At 57.9% G+C, this 20,163-nt stretch overlaps 2 non-coding genes and 1 pseudogene across 2 annotated transcripts; all 3 read left to right on the top strand.

Annotated features, from left to right (window-relative positions):
* Nucleotides 1-4,836: 4,836 nt before the first annotated feature.
* On the top strand, nt 4,837-6,884 carry LOC144961664 (small subunit ribosomal RNA; annotated as a pseudogene).
* A 205-nt stretch (nt 6,885-7,089) lies between these two features.
* Nucleotides 7,090-7,246, top strand: LOC144961654 (5.8S ribosomal RNA). Its single transcript, XR_013643242.1, has one exon. It is a non-coding gene; the product is annotated as a 5.8S ribosomal RNA (ribosomal RNA).
* A 326-nt stretch (nt 7,247-7,572) lies between these two features.
* Nucleotides 7,573-11,384, top strand: LOC144961661 (large subunit ribosomal RNA). Its single transcript, XR_013643246.1, has one exon. It is a non-coding gene; the product is annotated as a large subunit ribosomal RNA (ribosomal RNA).
* The last annotated feature ends 8,779 nt before the right edge of the window (nt 11,385-20,163 follow it).

The following is a 20,163-nucleotide window of genomic DNA, read 5'->3' as shown; positions in this document are numbered from 1 at the left end:
ACGCGTTGTAAAGCGCTTTGAGCACGATTGCCTGGCTCGGCGCATAGTTGAGTACTCGATAGAAAGGTTCTTTACTCGCATTCTCTCCCCGTAATCAGATGTAAAACGAATACCTGGCCGTGAGTAGTGTTTTCTCCGTCCTGTCGTGTCCCGCTCTGCACGCTAAGTGTTGCTGTTGGCTGTAGACGCGTTGTAAAGCGCTTTGAGCACGATTGCCTGGCTCGGCGCATAGTTGAGTACTCGATAGAAAGGTTCTTTACTCGCATTCTCTCCCCGTAATCAGATGTAAAACGAATACCTGGCCGTGAGTAGTGTTTTCTCCGTCCTGTCGTGTCCCGCTCTGCACGCTAAGTGTTGCTGTTGGCTGTAGACGCGTTGTAAAGCGCTTTGAGCACGATTGCCTGGCTCGGCGCATAGTTGAGTACTCGATAGAAAGGTTCTTTACTCGCATTCTCTCCCCGTAATCAGATGTAAAACGAATACCTGGCCGTGAGTAGTGTTTTCTCCGTCCTGTCGTGTCCCGCTCTGCACGCTAAGTGTTGCTGTTGGCTGTAGACGCGTTGTAAAGCGCTTTGAGCACGATTGCCTGGCTCGGCGCATAGTTGAGTACTCGATAGAAAGGTTCTTTACTCGCATTCTCTCCCCGTAATCAGATGTAAAACGAATACCTGGCCGTGAGTAGTGTTTTCTCCGTCCTGTCGTGTCCCGCTCTGCACGCTAAGTGTTGCTGTTGGCTGTAGACGCGTTGTAAAGCGCTTTGAGCACGATTGCCTGGCTCGGCGCATAGTTGAGTACTCGATAGAAAGGTTCTTTACTCGCATTCTCTCCCCGTAATCAGATGTAAAACGAATACCTGGCCGTGAGTAGTGTTTTCTCTCGTCCTGTCGTGTCCCGCTCTGCACGCTAAGTGTTGCTGTTGGCTGTAGACGCGTTGTAAAGCGCTTTGAGCACGATTGCCTGGCTCGGCGCATAGTTGAGTACTCGATAGAAAGGTTCTTTACTCGCATTCTCCCCCGTAATCAGATGTAAAACGAATACCTGGCCGTGAGTAGTGTTTTCTCCGTCCTGTCGTGTCCCGCTCTGCACGCTAAGTGTTGCTGTTGGCTGTAGACGCGTTGTAAAGCGCTTTGAGCACGATTGCCTGGCTCGGCGCATAGTTGAGTACTCGATAGAAAGGTTCTTTACTCGCATTCTCTCCCCGTAATCAGATGTAAAACGAATACCTGGCCGTGAGTAGTGTTTTCTCCGTCCTGTCGTGTCCCGCTCTGCACGCTAAGTGTTGCTGTTGGCTGTAGACGCGTTGTAAAGCGCTTTGAGCACGATTGCCTGGCTCGGCGCATAGTTGAGTACTCGATAGAAAGGTTCTTTACTCGCATTCTCCCCGTAATCAGATGTAAACGAATACCTGGCCGTGAGTAGTGTTTTCTCCGTCCTGTCGTGTCCCGCTCTGCACGCTAAGTGTTGCTGTTGGCTGTAGACGCGTTGTAAAGCGCTTTGAGCACGATTGCCTGGTGGCCTGTTGAGCTGTAAGCTCTTTATCCATCCCGTAATCAGAAGATACCGTGATTAGTAAAGGTTCCTTACTCCTAATGTCTGGGTACCTTCGCCATCGTTCAGAGTTGTACGAAGACGGCACATACCTGCCGGTGTAAACGTTATGGGATGTTTTTCTCCGTCTGTCGTGTCCGCTCTGCACGCTAAGTGTTGCTGTTGGCTGTAGACGCGTTGTAAAGCGCTTGAGCACGATTGCCTGGTCGGCGCATAGTTGAGTACTCGATAAAAAGCCTTTTATCACATCCCCACATAATAACAATATTAATAATAATATAATAATAATAATATATAATTAATATAATTAATTATAATAATAATAAAAGTTTTATTAGGTCTTGGGTTCGATCTCGTTCGCGCATACTTACAGAGTTGGCCCACGGGCCGGCCAACCGTGCCGGGGTTCAAATCCCGGTTTGGGAGCTTTATTCATACGATTTTATCGCCTCGTCGATTCGAGGCTTTACCGCACGGGCGTCCCTGGGGTAAGAAGCTCTCGCTACGGCCGAGAAGGACTCTAGCGCCGGGACGCTCCCGCGGTAAGCCCTCCGAGGGCCGAGGGAAAAAACTTTGGTCGAGCGCATTTCCTCTACGGAGCGAATTTGAATGAAATAAACCCACCACCTATGATCGCACCTGGGACCTCCCATTGCCGACCGGTTTTGAACTTCGGGGCCCTTCCCGTTAGGGCCCTGTACTCGCTTGGCGGAGTGTTAAACGCGTTCCCGCTACTTCGCTAGAGTCGGGCGATCGACGACTCGGGCTCGATCGAGTTGGCCCACGGGCCGGCCAACCGTGCCGGGGTTCAAATCCCGGTTTGGGAGCTTTATTCATACGATTTTATCGCCTCGTCGATTCGAGGCTTTACCGCACGGGCGTCCCTGGGGTAAGAAGCTCTCGCTACGGCCGAGAAGGACTCTAGCGCCGGGACGCTCCCGCGGTAAGCCCTCCGAGGGCCGAGGGAAAAAACTTTGGTCGAGCGCATTTCCTCTACGGAGCGAATTTGAATGAAATAAACCCACCACCTATGATCGCACCTGGGACCTCCCCATTGCCGACCGGTTTTGAACTTCGGGGCCCTTCCCGTTAGGGCCCTGTACTCGCTTGGCGGAGTGTTAAACGCGTTCCCGCTACTTCGCTAGAGTCGGGCGATCGACGACTCGGGCTCGATCGAGTTGGCCCACGGGCCGGCCAACCCTGCCGGGGTTCAAATCCCGGTTTGGGAGCTTTATTCATACGATTTTATCGCCTCGTCGATTCGAGGCTTTACCGCACGGGCGTCCCTGGGGTAAGAAGCTCTCGCTACGGCCGAGAAGGACTCTAGCGCCGGGACGCTCCCGCGGTAAGCCCTCCGAGGGCCGAGGGAAAAAACTTTGGTCGAGCGCATTTCCTCTACGGAGCGAATTTGAATGAAATAAACCCACCACCTATGATCGCACCTGGGACCTCCCCATTGCCGACCGGTTTTGAACTTCGGGGCCCTTCCCGTTAGGGCCCTGTACTCGCTTGGCGGAGTGTTAAACGCGTTCCCGCTACTTCGCTAGAGTCGGGCGATCGACGACTCGGGCTCGATCGAGTTGGCCCACGGGCCGGCCAACCCTGCCGGGGTTCAAATCCCGGTTTGGGAGCTTTATTCATACGATTTTATCGCCTCGTCGATTCGAGGCTTTACCGCACGGGCGTCCCTGGGGTAAGAAGCTATCGCTACGGCCGAGAAGGACTCTAGCGCCGGGACGCTCCCGCGGTAAGCCCTCCGAGGGCCGAGGGAAAAAACTTTGGTCGAGCGCATTTCCTCTACGGAGCGAATTTGAATGAAATAAACCCACCACCTATGATCGCACCTGGGACCTCCCCATTGCCGACCGGTTTTGAACTTCGGGGCCCTTCCCGTTAGGGCCCTGTACTCGCTTGGCGGAGTGTTAAACGCGTTCCCGCTACTTCGCTAGAGTCGGGCGATCGACGACTCGGGCTCGATCGAGTTGGCCCACGGGCCGGCCAACCGTGCCGGGGTTCAAATCCCGGTTTGGGAGCTTTATTCATACGATTTTATCGCCTCGTCGATTCGAGGCTTTACCGCACGGGCGTCCCTGGGGTAAGAAGCTCTCGCTACGGCCGAGAAGGACTCTAGCGCCGGGACGCTCCCGCGGTAAGCCCTCCGAGGGCCGAGGGAAAAAACTTTGGTCGAGCGCATTTCCTCTACGGAGCGAATTTGAATGAAATAAACCCACCACCTATGATCGCACTGGGACCTCCCCATTGCCGACCGGTTTTGAACTTCGGGGCCCTTCCCGTTAGGGCCCTGTACTCGCTTGGCGGAGTGTTAAACGCGTTCCCGCTACTTCGCTAGAGTCGGGCGATCGACGACTCGGGCTCGATCGAGTTGGCCCACGGGCCGGCCAACCTGCCGGGGTTCAAATCCCGGTTTGGGAGCTTTATTCATACGATTTTATCGCCTCGTCGATTCGAGGCTTTACCGCACGGGCGTCCCTGGGGTAAGAAGCTCTCGCTACGGCCGAGAAGGACTCTAGCGCCGGGACGCTCCCGCGGTAAGCCCTCCGAGGGCCGAGGGAAAAAACTTTGGTCGAGCGCATTTCCTCTACGGAGCGAATTTGAATGAAATAAACCCACCACCTATGATCGCACCTGGGACCTCCCCATTGCCGACCGGTTTTGAACTTCGGGGCCCTTCCCGTTAGGGCCCTGTACTCGCTCGGAAGACCGTTTACGCGGCGTTAAACGCGTTCCCGCTACTTCGCTAGAGTAGTGCGATGGGAAATTCGGGCTGTTCGGAGGTCGGGCTCGGGTTTGCCATACGTGCCTGGGGTCGAATCTGAATTTGCACCAAAAAAATTTTTTTTTTTAGTAGTCCGCAAGAGGAAAAGGGCTACCTTACCAGGGGTTTGGGACGTATAGTAGGGAAGGCGGTCGTCGGTCGGAAAAATTGAAATTGAAGCAAGGCGAGCCGAAAGGCGCGCGGTGGCCTCTGGTACACCCACGGTCACCAGCGCCTGGACGAGCGGTGGTCGGAGAGTCCGGAGTCGGTCCCAGGTTAGCTCCTCGGTAGAGGACCTAGAGTCGTGTGAGCGCGAGCGTGTCCGGGCGGTCGGAGCAGTCCGACCCAGCAGCGAGAAGGCCGAAGGGGTGAACGTTTGTGCGGTAGAGTCGAGAAGGGCCGTCGGCGAAGGAGTCGAGCGCTGGGAGTTCTCGGCGTCTGGGCTTCGGTCGTCGGCGCCCGTAGCCTCCTGTCCCAGCGGGTCCGTCCCGCCGGGTTGGAAATGGATACGCTACCAGGTTGATCCTGCCTGTAGTCTTATGCTTGTCTTGAGGGTTAAGCCATGCACGCCTATGCTCACCCTACACAGAAGGGGAAGCCGCGAACTGCTCAGTATATCGGCGATAATACACGGGGTGGGCGATGTTTGTCCGGACACCTGTAGGAATCCCAGAGCTAATACGTGCACACGAGTCCTCCTCCTAACGGGGTTACCTCCGCGGGGAGAGGGCGCATTTATTAGGATCTTGACCGGCGGCGGGTGGTTAACGCCGCCCGCCAGGCTGAGGCGAACTCTGGGTATGTGACGACCGCTGTTAGCGGCGTGCCCGTTTGCTCGCCGTCCCATCAAATTTAGACGGCCCGGGCAAGAGCCCCCCGTGTTGGCTACGGGTGACGGAGGATCAGGGTTCGATCCCGGAGAGGGAGCCTGCGAGACGGCTACCACGCTTAAGGGTGGCAGCAGGCGCGCAACTTACCCACTCCCAGCACGGTGAGGTAGTGAAGATAAATGTCGGGGCTGGGCTCGCATGCGAGCCTAGCGGTCGGATTGAGCGTAGACCAAACACGTGCCGTTGATGACCTATCGGAGGGCAAGCCTGGTGCCAGCAGCCGCGGTAATTCCAGCTCCGATGGCGTATGTTGTAGTTGCTGCGTTTAAAACGCTCGTAGTTGGATCTCTGAGGTGACGGCAGCGACAAACCGCGGGTGACGTTGCCCCGGCGATTATGCACCGTCGTGGTTTTGGGGATGGAGCAAGCGGTGCCTTCCGGTGCCGCAACCGGACCCTCGCGACGGATCTCGCCGGGCATCGCTTGCCCGTCGCTGCCGGTTTAGTCTCTTTCCGTCTTAAGCCGTGTCGGCTTGGTACGTGGCGTATCTGGGCCGACACTAAGGTACGGGCGGTGTTCTCCCTGAATCAATTGGAGTGCTCAAAGCAGGTCGTGCTCGCACAGCTTTGCTCGGAACGATGTGATGACGCCACCGCCCCGCAATGTAACCACGGGACCGGTCTCCGTGGGGGCGGTGGGCGAGGTCTATAGAGACGGCCGGGGGGCGGCGTACTACCGCGGGAGGGGTGGAATCCGACGATCGCGGTGGGACGAACAAGAGCGAAGGCACCGGCCAAGAGCGCCTTCGTTGATCATGAACGAAAGTCGGAGGAACGAACGCGATCAGGTACCGCGGTAGTTCCGACAGTAAACCATGCCGACCGGTTACGCGGGGACGTCCCCTGTGGGGAAGCCTCGCGAGGCCCCGGAGAAATCAGAGTGCCTGGGCTCCGGGGGGAGTACGGTCGCAAGGCTGAAACTTAAAGGAATTGACGGAAGGGCACCACCAGGAGTGGAGCCTGCGGCTCAATTTGACTCAACACGGGGAAGCTTACCAGGTCCGGACACCGCGTGGATTGACAGACTGAGGCTCTTTCATGATTCGGTGGGTGGTGGTGCATGGCCGTTGCTAGCCCGTGGAGCGATCCGTCTGGTTCATTCCGATAACGGGCGAGACTCTGCCCTGGCGGATAACAAACGGCGGTCAAGAGGGGTCCGTCTCACGGGTTGGGTCGGCGTTCGGCTCTCGGGTCGGGCGTCGGTCTTCCCACTCAGGGAGAGGCGGTGCCCCGGACCGCCGTCGCGCAGGCCGCGTCCTGCAGGGATTGACCTCGAGCAGTGCGTACGAGATGGAGCCATAACAGGTCTGTGATGCCCTTAGACGTCCTGGGCTGCACGTGTGCTACAGTGGTGGCGCCAGCCGGCGCGGTGTAGACCGTGAGCGTAGGAGTCTTCATGTCCGGGGTCGGTCTTCCTGCGAGTTGGGCCGTGAACTCGGAATGCCACGTAGTCACGGGTCAGCATCCCGTGCCGACTACGTCCCTGCCCTTTGTACACACCGCCCGTCGCTACCTTCGGTGGACGGCGCAGCCAGGGCCCCGGAGTGGCCGGCGAGACGGAGCTTCGGCTCCTGAAATCGCAGTCGTCGCGATGTCGCCCGAACTGCGCTGCCCCGAGAGGGTAAAAGTCGTAACAAGGTTACCGTAGGTGAACCTTCGGTAGGATCACGTCCGATTTCGTTTTGCCCCCAGCCGCCCGCCCGACGGGTGAAGGGTTAAAAAACACTGTCCGGTGAGGCCGGGCTGCTCCCTGGCCGGGGAGCGGTCCAGGCGATAAACGGGGCGGCGGCGTTGCGCCGCGAGTAACCGCGCGCGCAACGCTTGCCCCCCCCACCCTTTGTCGTCGTTTGGCCCTTAAGCGAGAGAAAATAAATACAACCTTTGGCGGTGGATCACTCGGCTCGCGCGTCGATGAAGAGTGCGGCCAGCCGTATTGAGTCGTGTGAACTGCAGCTGCCTCATTGAACATCGACGTCTTGAACGCAAATTGCGGCCGTGGGCGTAAGTCACCGGCCACGTCCGTATGAGGGTCGGCCCTACGACGTCGCCGCAACCGGTCTTCTCGGGGGGGACTGAGCGGCGCGACGTGCCGTACCGGTCGGGTCTCGGCCCGACTGGCGGCCGTAGATCGAGGGCTCCCGTCTGACCACGGGAGACGTCGTCCCCACCCGGCCTCTGGGTATGGGCGGGGGACGACGAATAAGACGCGCACCGAAGACGGGGAAGCACGCACGCGATCGGCTGCTTCTTCCTCAATCCTCGGGCCTGCTCGATGTACACGCGAGCGAGGGCTTCGTGGGGGTATGCGGGGAAGTAAGTATAACGACGCGCGGCGAACCCGACGGATGGGGCGATCTGCCGACCTCATATCGGACGAGGGTACCCGCCGAACTAAAGCATTTCAGTAAGCGGAGGAAAAGAAACCAACGGGGACTCCCCCAGTAACGGCGAGTGAAGCGGGAAGAGCCCAGCGCTGAAACCCCCTGGGCCCGTGCCCGCGGGGAGCTGTAGCGTTCGGGTCGGTGTCGAGCGGGATCGGGAGCGCCGCGCGAGTCTTCTCGAGCGTGGCTTGCCCAGAGCGGGTGCCAGGCCCTTGCCGGCGGCGCTCCCTTCCGCCGACCTCGACCCCGGAGTCGGGTTGCTTGGCAGTGCAGCCCGAAGCGGGTGGTAAACTCCACCTAAGGCTAAGTACCTGCGCGAGTCCGATAGCGAACAAGTACTGTGAGGGAAAGTTGAAAAGAACTCTGAAGAGAGGGTGCAAAGCGCGTGAAACCGCCAAGGGGTAAACTGGCTGAGCCGAGCGACGTGTCCCGCCGTGGCGGCTGGTCGCCCGTGCCCCCGCGGAGGCGCCCCGGAGACGGGGACGCCTTCCGAGTTCGGGGGTCGGGCGCGTGCCCCACCACGGCGGGTCTCCGCTGCCACCGGCACCGGGCCGTCTCGTCCGCGCGCCCTACGCGGGTCGTCGGCCTGCGGATCGTGGGCGCGAGTTGGCACGAGAGCGGTCGTATTCGGGTGCCGTGGTCGACCGCGGACAAACGGCGGCGGTTCGCCCCGGGGGGTTTCGGCCTCCCGGGCGGGCGGCTCCGGTCCGTCGAAAGGTGCGCAGCGTTATTCCGGTACCTGCCCGACCCGTCTTGAAACACGGACCAAGGAGTCCGACGCCTGTGCGAGCCGCAGGGTTTCCACTAAACCCCACGGCGAAGTGAAAGCGAGAGGCCCTCGCGGGCCGAGGGCGGGATCTCTCGGGCGACTCACCGAGTCCCCGGAGCGCACCGCCGGCCCGGCGGTCGCCGCGTTGACGGCCCTGTCGGAGCATGAGTGCAGGCGTCGGGACCCGATAGATGGTGATCTACGCCTGAGCAGAGCGAAGCCGGGGGAAACTCTGGTGGAGGCTCGAAGCGACTCTGACGTGCAAATCGACCGCCCGACTTGGGCGTAGGGGCGAAAGACCAATCGAACCATCTAGTAGCTGGTTCCCTCCGAAGTTTCCCTCAGGATAGCCGGTGCCGACGGAACGATTTTCACTCGGTAAAGCGAATGGTTGGAGGCATCGGGGGCGAAACGCCCTCGTCCTACTCTCAAACTTTCAACGGGTGAGGCGCCAGACCCGCCTCGCACGGGGCCTGGCCTAGAATCACGGGTGCCGAGTGGGCCATTTTTGGTAAGCAGAACTGGCGCTGCGGGATGAACCGAACGCCCGGTTGTGGTGCCCAACGCAGGACGCTCACGGGAAAGCTAAAAGGTGTGGGTCGGTACTGACAGCAGGGCGGTGGCCACGGAAGTCGGAATCCGCCAAGGAGTGTGTAACAACTCACCTGCCGAACCGACCCGCCCTGAAAATGGATGGCGCTGAGCGTCGGACCCACACCGGGCCGCCCCGCCAGCGGGAGGGGTGCGACTCCCCTCCCCGGGCAGGCCGGGGCGAGTAGGAGGTGCGCCGCGGTGGCGTGAAAGTCCGGGAGCGATCCCGTTCGGAGCCGCCGCGGGTGAAGATCTTGGTGGTAGTAGCAAATATTGAACGGAGAGTACTTTTCAAGGCCGAAGTGGGGAATGGTTCCGCGGGAACAGTGCATGTACGTGGGTGAGTCGGTCCTAAGGGGCGGGTTAGCTCCCTTGCTGAAGCGGGTACGAAACACGCGCCGGGCGGGCGGCCGAACGGGCGCCGCGCCTGGCCTGTCAGTCACCCTGCGACCGCCGAAAGGGAATCCAGTTAAGGTTCGCTCGGAACCGGGCGGCGGAGAACGGCCCCCCTCGTCGCGACTACGTTCCGGCGTGGGGGGCGCCGCGGCGACGCCGACAGAACGGGGAACGCTGCCGTGGGCACCGGGGAGAGCCGTCGTCTCTTTTTAAGGTCTGGTTCGCCCTGGAATCGGGTCGACCGGAGAAAGGGCTGGCCAGGCCGAAAAGCGTCGCCGTAAGACATGGCTGCGTCCGGAGCGCTCACGGCGGTCCGTGAAAACCCGTCGAGGGCACGTCAATCTCGCTGCCGGCCGTACTCATGTCCGCAGCAGGTCTCCTAGGTTAGCAGCCTCTGGTCCACGGAGTAATGTAGGTAAGGGAAGTCGGCAAAATGGATCCGTAACTTCGGGAGAAGGATTGGCTCTGAGGGCCGGGACGGTCGGGCTAGGGGAGGAAGCGGGCAGAACCGCACGCACCCTGAGGGGACACTCCGAGGGGGAGAGACGTGCGCGGAAACCCGTGGGGGCCCCGGGCCGAGCGGCCTCGCTCGGCTGACGCCCCTTCGCGGGGCGCGTTGGCTGCGCGGGGGACAACCGACGCGACCTCCGACTCACGCTGTCTCAGAACTGTCACGGACAGGGGGAATCCGACTGTCTAATTAAAACAGAGCGTCTCGACAGCCTGAAAAGGTGTTTACGGGACGTGATTTCTGCCCAGTGCTCAGAATGTCAAAGTGAAGAGATTCGCATAAGCGCGGGTAAACGGCGGGAGTAACTATGACTCTCTTAAGGTAGCCAAATGCCTCGTCGTCTAATTAGCGACGCGCACGAACGGATTAACGAGATTCCCACTGTCCCTATCTACGCCCCGGCGAAATCACAGCCAAGGGAACGGGCTTGGTGAAATCAGCGGGGAAAGAAGACCCTGTCGAGCTTGACTCTAGTCCGACTCTGTGGAGGAGCGTGGGGGGTGTAGCATAGGCGGTAGCGTCTTCGGGCGCGACAGTGAAATACCGCTACCCCCGCGGGACCTCCACTTACCCGACGGAGTGGGGACTCGGCGCCTTCTTGCAGGTAGGAGGCGTACGAGGTTCAGACGTCAAGCCGCCGTCGCGTCGGGCTCGGGGAGTCCACCGACTCCCCCGACGCGGTCACGACGGCGACAGCGACCCTGCCGGGGACAGCCTCGGACGGGGAGTTTGACTGGGGCGGTACATCTTCTAAAGCGCAGCGAAGGTGTCCCAAGGCGGGCTCAGCGAGGACGGAAACCTCGCGTAGAGCAAAAGGGCAAATGCCTGCTCGACCAGGATTTTCAGTACGAATACTGGCCGTGAAAGCGTGGCCTATCGATCCTTTCGACGTTGGGAGTTTCAAGCGAGAGGTGTCAGAAAAGTTACCACAGGGATAACTGGCTTGTGGCGGCCAAGCGTTCATAGCGACGTCGCTGATTGATCCTTCGATGTCGGCTCTTCCTATCATTGCGAAGCAGAATTCGCCAAGTGTCGGATTGTTCACCCGCCAACAGGGAACGTGAGCTGGGTTTAGACCGTCGTGAGACAGGTTAGTTTTATCCTACTGATGAAGCGCCCTTGCCACGGTAATCTTGCTCAGTACGAGAGGAACGGTGAGTTCGGACCTCTGGTTCGCGCGTCCGGTCGTCAGGCCGATGGCGCCAGGCTACGTCCGTGGGAGTACGACTGAACGCCTCTAAGTCGGAACCCCGCCCGGTGAGCAAGGGTGAGCTTAGCTAGGGCCCTGAGCGTGCAGGCAACATTAAGCCGGCAACCCTCGGGTTCGTCGGCTAGTGCCGTGACCGGCCCGCTCGTCACGCGCGCTAGATCTGTGGTGCGCGTGGCTGGGTCGGTATCATCCACGTCCGTTAGGGGCAAGAAATCGCGTGCGGACCACATGTATTCCGTCGGGGTGTTGTAAGCGTTAGAGCTGTCCTGGTACGGCGATCCGTTGAGACTAAGCCCCGGACGCTGAGATTTTCCCTCCAGCAGGGTTTGTCTCGGCCCCCTTTCCACCCGGCACGGCACGGCCCGGCCCGATCGGCCAGCCTTCGAGTCCTTGCTCTGCTCGGCTCGGCATGCTGGCGGTGCGGCGCGCGGCGGCGGCGGGTGCGAGAGTGTCATAACACGTATAAATACATTTACTTTACTTTACTTTACTTCTTTCAAAGTTCTATCTCCTAGAACTTGGAGAATTTTTTTTTCTCTCCACCTGTCCAGAGGCACTAATCCGTCCAGAGGCACTAATCCGTCCAGAGGCACTAGTCCGTCCAGAGGCACTAATCCGTCCAGAGGCACTAATCCGTCCAGAGGCACTTTTAGTTTTCCTTCTTTGCTGTCTGCGAAGTAGAATTCGCCAACTGCATTTTTTTTTTTTTTTTTTTTTTTCAATTTTGTTTTTTCCTTCCTGTCAGTCCCTTAATAGGCTTCTGCGAAGCGGAATTCGCCAACTGCATTTTATTTAGTCCCTTAATAGACTTCTGAGAAGCGGGATTCGCCATTGTCCCTTAATAGGCTTCTGAGAAGCGGAATTCGCCAACTGCATTTCAATTTAGTCCCTTAATAGGCTTCTGCGAAGCGGAATTCGCCAACTGCATTTCATTTAGTCCCTTAATAGGCTTCTGCGAAGCGGAATTCGCCAACTGCATTTTATTTTGTCCCTTTTCCAGGCTTCTGCGAAGCGGAATTCGCCAACTGCATTTTATTCAGTCCCTTAATAGACTTCTGAGAAGCGGAATTCGCCAAACTGCATTTTATTTTGTTCCTTTAACAGGCTTCTGCGAAGCGGAATTCGCCAACTGCATTTTATTGTTTTGTCCTTAATAGGCCTTCTGCGAAGCGGGATTCGCCAACTGTATTTTTTTTTTTTGTTTATTCCTTTTTTTTTTTTTTTTTTCTTTTTTTTTTTTCATTCTCTTAATAGGCTTCTGCGAAGCGGAATTCGCCAACTATATTTTAAACATATCTGGTCGCTGCGCTAGTTTTCGTTTTGCGCATTAAATTTATTTTTTTTTTTTTTAATTTGGGTCACCTCATTGACATTGACCTCTGCGAAGCGCAATTCGCCAACTGCATTTTGTAGCATTCGTGCGCTGCGCTACTGTGACATTGCGCGCATTTTCTCTCTCTCTCTCATCTCTCTCTCCTCTCTCTCTTCTCTTCTCTCTTCTCTCTCTCTCTCTCTTCTCTCTTTTTTTTTTTTTTTTTTTTTTTCGATTCCTTACTGCCTTTGCGAAGCAGAATTCGCCAACTGTACTTTTTTTAATTAATTAATTTATTTTTTAATATTTGGGGGATTTTTGTTTTTGTTTTCTTTTCTTCCCTTAATAGGCTTCTGCGAAGCGGAATTCGCCAACTGCATCTTTTAATTCGTGTCTTCGCTTACGTACTCTCAAACTTTGTGCTCTTGCTTTCACCGTACTCAGAAGTTGTGATAATATGTAAGTATGTTTTCGTCCGTTCTGTTTCTGTCGTGGTCCGCTCTGCACGTTAAGTGTTGCTGTTGGCTGTAGACGCGTTGTAAAGCGCTTTGAGCACGATTGCCTGGCTCGGCGCATAGTTGAGTACTCGATAGAAAGGTTCTTTACTCGCATTCTCTCCCCGTAATCAGTGTAAAACGAATACCTGGCCGTGAGTAGTGTTTTCTCCGTCCTGTCGTGTCCGCTCTGCACGCTAAGTGTTGCTGTTGGCTGTAGAGCGTTGTAAAGCGCTTTGAGCACGATTGCCTGGCTCGGCGCATAGTTGAGTACTCGATAGAAAGGTTCTTTACTCGCATTCTCTCCCCGTAATCAGATGTAAAACGAATACCTGGCCGTGAGTAGTGTTTTCTCCGTCCTGTCGTGTCCCGCTCTGCACGTTAAGTGTTGCTGTTGGCTGTAGACGCGTTGTAAAGCGCTTTGAGCACGATTGCCTGGCTCGGCGCATAGTTGAGTACTCGATAGAAAGGTTCTTTACTCGCATTCTCTCCCGTAATCAGATGTAAAACGAATACCTGGCCGTGAGTAGTGTTTTCTCCGTCCTGTCGTGTCCCGCTCTGCACGTTAGAGTGTTGCTGTTGGCTGTAGACGCGTTGTAAAGCGCTTTGAGCACGATTGCCTGGCTCGGCGCATAGTTGAGTACTCGATAGAAAGGTTCTTTACTCGCATTCTCTCCCCGTAATCAGATGTAAAACGAATACCTGGCCGTGAGTAGTGTTTTCTCCGTCCTGTCGTGTCCCGCTCTGCACGTTAGAGTGTTGCTGTTGGCTGTTAGACGCGTTTAAAGCGCTTTGAGCACGATTGCCTGGCTCGGCGCATAGTTGAGTACTCGATAGAAAGGTTCTTTACTCGCATCTCTCCTAATCGATTAAACGATACGGGTAGTAGTGTTTTCTCGTCCTGTGTGTCCGTCTGCACGTAGATGTTGTGTTGGTGTAGAGCGTTTAAAGGCTTGAGACGATTGCCTGGCTCGGCGCATAGTTGAGTACTGTGAAGGTTCTTACTCGTTCTCTCCGTAATCGATGTAACGAAATGGCGTGGAGTGTTTTCTCCGTCTGTCGTGTCCGCTCTGCATGCTAAGTGTTGCTGTTGGCTGTAGACGCGTGTAAGCCGCTTTGTGAGCAGTGATTGCTGGCTCGGCGCATAGCTGAGTACTCGATAAAAAGCCTCTTTACTCGCATCCCATATACGAATCAATTATAAATAATATGTAGATATATTTCTTAGTGTCACATATACTAAGTTTATATATATAATACGTTATAATAATATTTTAAGGTCTTGGGATCGATGTACTCGTCGAACTTTACGAGTTGGGCCCACGGGTCGGCCAACCTGCCGGGGTTCAATCCCGTTTGGGTGCTTTATTCATACGATTTTATCGCCTCGTCGATTCGAGGCTTTACCGCAACGGGCGTCCTGGGTAAGAAGCTCTCGCTAGGCGAGAAAGACTCTAGCGCCGGGACGCTCCCGCGGTAAGCCCTCCGAGGGCCGAGGGAAAGAAACTTTGGTCGAGCGCATTTCCTCTACGGAGCGCAATTTGATATGAATAAACACCACCTATGATCGCACCTGGGACCTCCCCATTGCCGACCGGTTTTGAACTTCGGCCCTTCCGTAGGGCCCTGTACTCGCTTGCGAGTGTTAAACGCGTTCCGCTACTTCGCTAGAGTCGGGCGATCGACGACTCGGGCTCGATCGAGTTGGCCCACGGGCCGGCCAACCTGCCGGGGTTCAAATCCCGGTTTGGGAGCTTTATTCATACGATTTTATCGCCTCGTCGATTCGAGGCTTTACCGCACGGGCGTCCCTGGGGTAAGAAGCTCTCGCTACGGCGAGAAGGACTCTAGCGCCGGGACGCTCCCGCGGTAAGCCCTCCGAGGGCCGAGGGAAAAAACTTTGGTCGAGGCATTTCCTCTACGGAGCGAATTTGAATGAAATAAACCCACCACCTATGATCGCACCTGGGACCTCCCCATTGCCGACCGGTTTTGAACTTCGGGGCCCTTCCCGTTAGGGCCCTGTACTCGCTTGGCGGAGTGTTAAACGCGTTCCCGCTACTTCGCTAGAGTCGGGCGATCGACGACTCGGGCTCGATCGAGTTGGCCCACGGGCCGGCCAACCCTGCCGGGGTTCAAATCCCGGTTTGGGAGCTTTATTCATACGATTTTATCGCCTCGTCGATTCGAGGCTTTACCGCACGGGCGTCCCTGGGGTAAGAAGCTCTCGCTACGGCCGAGAAGGACTCTAGCGCCGGGACGCTCCCGCGGTAAGCCTCCGAGGGCCGAGGGAAAAAACTTTGGTCGAGCGCATTTCCTCTACGGAGCGAATTTGAATGAAATAAACCCACCACCTATGATCGCACCTGGGACCTCCCCATTGCCGACCGGTTTTGAACTTCGGGGCCTTCCCGTTAGGGCCCTGTACTCGCTTGGCGGAGTGTTAAACGCGTTCCCGCTACTTCGCTAGAGTCGGGCGATCGACGACTCGGGCTCGATCGAGTTGGCCCACGGGCCGGCCAACCCTGCCGGGGTTCAAATCCCGGTTTGGGAGCTTTATTCATACGATTTTATCGCCTCGTCGATTCGAGGCTTTACCGCACGGGCGTCCCTGGGGTAAGAAGCTATCGCTACGGCCGAGAAGGACTCTAGCGCCGGGACGCTCCCGCGGTAAGCCCTCCGAGGGCCGAGGGAAAAAACTTTGGTCGAGCGCATTTCCTCTACGGAGCGAATTTGAATGAAATAAACCCACCACCTATGATCGCACCTGGGACCTCCCCATTGCCGACCGGTTTTGAACTTCGGGGCCCTTCCCGTTAGGGCCCTGTACTCGCTTGGCGGAGTGTTAAACGCGTTCCCGCTACTTCGCTAGAGTCGGGCGATCGACGACTCGGGCTCGATCGAGTTGGCCCACGGGCCGGCCAACCGTGCCGGGGTTCAAATCCCGGTTTGGGAGCTTTATTCATACGATTTTATCGCCTCGTCGATTCGAGGCTTTACCGCACGGGCGTCCCTGGGGTAAGAAGCTCTCGCTACGGCCGAGAAGGACTCTAGCGCCGGGACGCTCCCGCGGTAAGCCCTCCGAGGGCCGAGGGAAAAAACTTTGGTCGAGCGCATTTCCTCTACGGAGCGAATTTGAATGAAATAAACCCACCACCTATGATCGCACCTGGGACCTCCCCATTGCCGACCGGTTTTGAACTTCGGGGCCCTTCCCGTTAGGGCCCTGTACTCGCTTGGCGGAGTGTTAAACGCGTTCCCGCTACTTCGCTAGAGTCGGGCGATCGACGACTCGGGCTCGATCGAGTTGGCCCACGGGCCGGCCAACCCTGCCGGGGTTCAAATCCCGGTTTGGGAGCTTTATTCATACGATTTTATCGCCTCGTCGATTCGAGGCTTTACCGCACGGGCGTCCCTGGGGTAAGAAGCTCTCGCTACGGCCGAGAAGGACTCTAGCGCCGGGACGCTCCCGCGGTAAGCCCTCCGAGGGCCGAGGGAAAAAACTTTGGTCGAGCGCATTTCCTCTACGGAGCGAATTTGAATGAAATAAACCCACCACCTATGATCGCACCTGGGACCTCCCCATTGCCGACCGGTTTTGAACTTCGGGGCCCTTCCCGTTAGGGCCCTGTACTCGCTCGGAAGACCGTTTACGCGGCGTTAAACGCGTTCCCGCTACTTCGCTAGAGTAGTGCGATGGGAAATTCGGGCTGTTCGGAGGTCGGGCTCGGGTTTGCCATACGTGCCTGGGGTCGAATCTGAATTTGCACCAAAAAAATTTTTTTTTTTAGTAGTCCGCAAGAGGAAAAGGGCTACCTTACCAGGGGTTTGGGACGTATAGTAGGGAAGGCGGTCGTCGGTCGGAAAAATTGAAATTGAAGCAAGGCGAGCCGAAAGGCGCGCGGTGGCCTCTGGTACACCCACGGTCACCAGCGCCTGGACGAGCGGTGGTCGGAGAGTCCGGAGTCGGTCCCAGGTTAGCTCCTCGGTAGAGGACCTAGAGTCGTGTGAGCGCGAGCGTGTCCGGGCGGTCGGAGCAGTCCGACCCAGCAGCGAGAAGGCCGAAGGGGTGAACGTTTGTGCGGTAGAGTCGAGTACGGCCGTCGGCGAGGATCGACGCTGGGATCTCGGTCGCGGTTCGGCCGTCGGGCGGCCGACCTGTCCGCGGTGGTTCAAACCACGGTTGACTGGAAGCTACTCCAGGTATACCTGCCTGTATTTTATGCTTCGTCATTCGAGGGCTTAACCAGCACGGCTATGCTCCCTAGAAGGGAAGACGCATCTCAGTCATATCGGCGATAAACACGCGGGGCAGTCCGTTTGTAAGCCTGAGGAATCGCCAGAGTTAAATACGACACGGTCTCTCCAACGGGGTTCCTCACGAGAAGGCGCATTTAATGAGGATCTACCGCGGCGGTTGGTTACGCTCGGGCCTCGCCAGGCTGAGGCGTCTGGTATTACACCCTTTAGCGGTGCCTCGTATGCTCGCCGTCCATCATTCGCGGCCCGGGTTCAAGAGCTTCCCCGTAGTTCGCTACGAGTCGGAGGATATCAGGTTCGATCCCGGAGTCGAGCTGCGAGACGGCTCCACGCTTAGGTGGCAGCCAGGCGCGGATTCAATCCCAGCACGTTGAGGAGTTGAGATACATTGTCGGGCTGGTCGCATTGCGAGCTTACCGGAACGGATTGAGGTAGACAGCTACGTGCGTTGATGCCTATTGGAAGGCGCTAGCCTGGTGGCAGCGCACGCGGTAAGCCCGATGGCGAGGAGTTGCCTCGATTAAAACGTCGAGTCGCGATTCCTCTGAGGGCGTGATGAATAACCGTACGTTGCCCACGGACTCCGTATGCACCTCGGTTTTGGATCGGCCGGACCTTCTCGTTTGCCGCACCGACCCTCGCTCGACGAGCCGTTTCTTGCGGCGGTTTTAAACCTTCCGTTACTGTCGCTTGTAGACGATGGCGGATTGGACGTCTAGTCGATAAGGCGGGCGGGTTTCCCTGCCATGAGTGCTCAGGGTCGAATGCTCGCAACTTTGCCCAACAAATTGTTTGTTTGAGCCTAAGTCCGCAGAGGAAAATAACAAGGTACCTTTCTGGCGGTTGGGAGTCATGACGCGGGGCGGCGTCGTCGGAAAGTGGTTGAAGCAGCGATGCGGGCGACGCAAGTGCTCATGAACCACGTCAGACGCCTGATCATGAACGGTCGGTGGACGAAGTCGAAGTCCGCCCGTGTTAGTCCGCGTAAGGACCATAAGTCTGCGACGCGGCGTTCCGGGCGTGGGAGCTCAGAGCGCGGAAGGCCAGGTTATCCGGGTAGAGTAAGGCTGGGCCTCGAGGCTGGAGTTCGGCGTCGGGACTTACGATCTGGACGCAGGTGCTCGCCAGGGTGTGTCCCGCCGGTGTTGGTAAATGGTTGTCGGCACGGTTGACAGCTGAGCTCTTCGATGCTGTTGGTGAGGTTGAAGCCATGCAGCGCCTTGTTCTTCCAATCCGGGGAGCCTGCGATAACACGGCGGTAGTAATGGGCGTATCAGGGTGGGGTAGTTTGTCCGGCGTGTGGAATCCCAGAGAGGCGTCCGACCACCGTTGACGAGGTCCGCGTCCTAAGGATTCCTCAGCGGAGGAAAGAGCCATAGGTCCAGTGATGCTTGACGGGGCGCACGGTGCTAACTGGGCCGCCCGCCGGGAGGCTGTAGCGTAGGAGTCTTCATGCGGGTCGTGCCCGCGATTGGTCCGTGACGTGCTTGCCCGAGTCCGGTAGCAGGCCCGTGCCGACCGTCCCTCCGCCCTTGACCTGACCGGCCGCGTCGGCTAGCTTGGCAGTGACGGCGCAGACAGTGGACTCCGAGTGGCCAGGCGAGAGAGCTCCGGCTCCGAAACGTACAGTCTGTGGGAATGTTCTGCCTAAAGCTTGCGCTAGTGAGGGGTAAGCGTGTAACAAGGTTTACAATGTGCTCGGAGCACGGTCCGATTGGCGGTGTTTGCCCCTGCACCCCCGCGAGCGGGAGAGGGTAAAACGCTGTCCGGTTGGGGTCCGGCGTGCCCACTGGCCGGAGGGTCCACGCTGACACGGCCCGGCGTGCGTTGCGCCGCGCGCGTAACGCGCGCGCGCACGTGCCCCCCTGGTCGTCGTGCGCAGTTGGACGATGAGGAAAGGTACGATCAGTACCGTGTCGACGGTACAACGCTCGCGGCGCCGTGATGGAGTTCGGTCCAGCCTGTTGTGGCTCCGTCGTGAAAGTGCGCAGGCCGTATTGGGACATGCGACGTCTTGAACACGCCAAGGATCGCGGGCCTGTTGGCGAAGCACCGGTTCCACTCCGTAAGAGGTGCCCTACGCGTCGAGGGCCACGGTCCTCTCGGGGCGACTCCCGAGTCGGAGCGCGACGTCCGGTACCGGCGGGTCGCCGCGTTGAGCGGCCTGTCGAGATGAGTGAGTCGTCGGACCCGTAGAGTCGTACTCCATCGCCGAGCTGACGAGCGGGGTATGGTGGGCTCGACGACTGACGTGATAATGACGCCGACGCGAGGGGCGAAGCATCGAACGCGATCGTAGCTGTTCCTCCGAATTCCTCGGCATGCCGTTGTCACGCGAACGATGTCTTCGTCGGCGTATAGCGAATAAGTTGTATAACGACGCGTCGGCGAACCCGCGTGGCCTATCTCCGACTCATACGGTTCGAGGGACGCCAGATAAAGCCTTTCGCAGCGCCTGGACATAGAACCACGGGACTCCGCCCAGTAGGCGATTTTGAAGCGAGAACTGGCCGCGGGTGAAACGTCCCCCGTGTGGTGCCCGCTGCCTCACGGGAAGCTTAAAACGTTGGGTCGTGTACGCAGCGGGCGGTGCGCCACGCGAGTTCCGAGCGTGGCTGCGCCATGAGTGTGACAGGCCCTTGCCGGAACCGCCCCCTTACTCGCGACTCGACCCACCATCGGGCTTTGCTAGCCACGTGCAGCCGAAGCGGGTCGGTATACCACTAAGGCTAAGGTACCTGGCGAGTCGATGCGAAAGTATGTAGAGGGCCCGGTGAAGAACGTTGAAAGCGGGGCAAGATCCCGTTGAACCGCCGAGGGGTAAACTGGCTGGTTAGCTAGATTGACGAGGAGGTCTTTCAACGGGCCCGTGCCGGGTAATGCGTCCGCGAGTAGCGAGCTTGCAGTCGGGGGTGAGTCGGTGCCTCCAGGCGGCGGGTTCACCTTGGCTGAGCGGCAACACGCACCGGGCGTCGCCGACGCGCCCTGCGCCTGGGTCGTCCCCTGCGGGCGGGCGCGAGTTGACG

Source organism: Berghia stephanieae, unplaced genomic scaffold, assembly GCF_034508935.2.
Source record: "Berghia stephanieae isolate SIO BIC M18660-M18661 unplaced genomic scaffold, UCSD_Bste_1.3 scaffold35, whole genome shotgun sequence".
NCBI lineage: Eukaryota > Metazoa > Mollusca > Gastropoda > Nudibranchia > Aeolidiidae > Berghia > Berghia stephanieae.
This window is presented reverse-complemented; position numbering and strand designations above follow the sequence as displayed.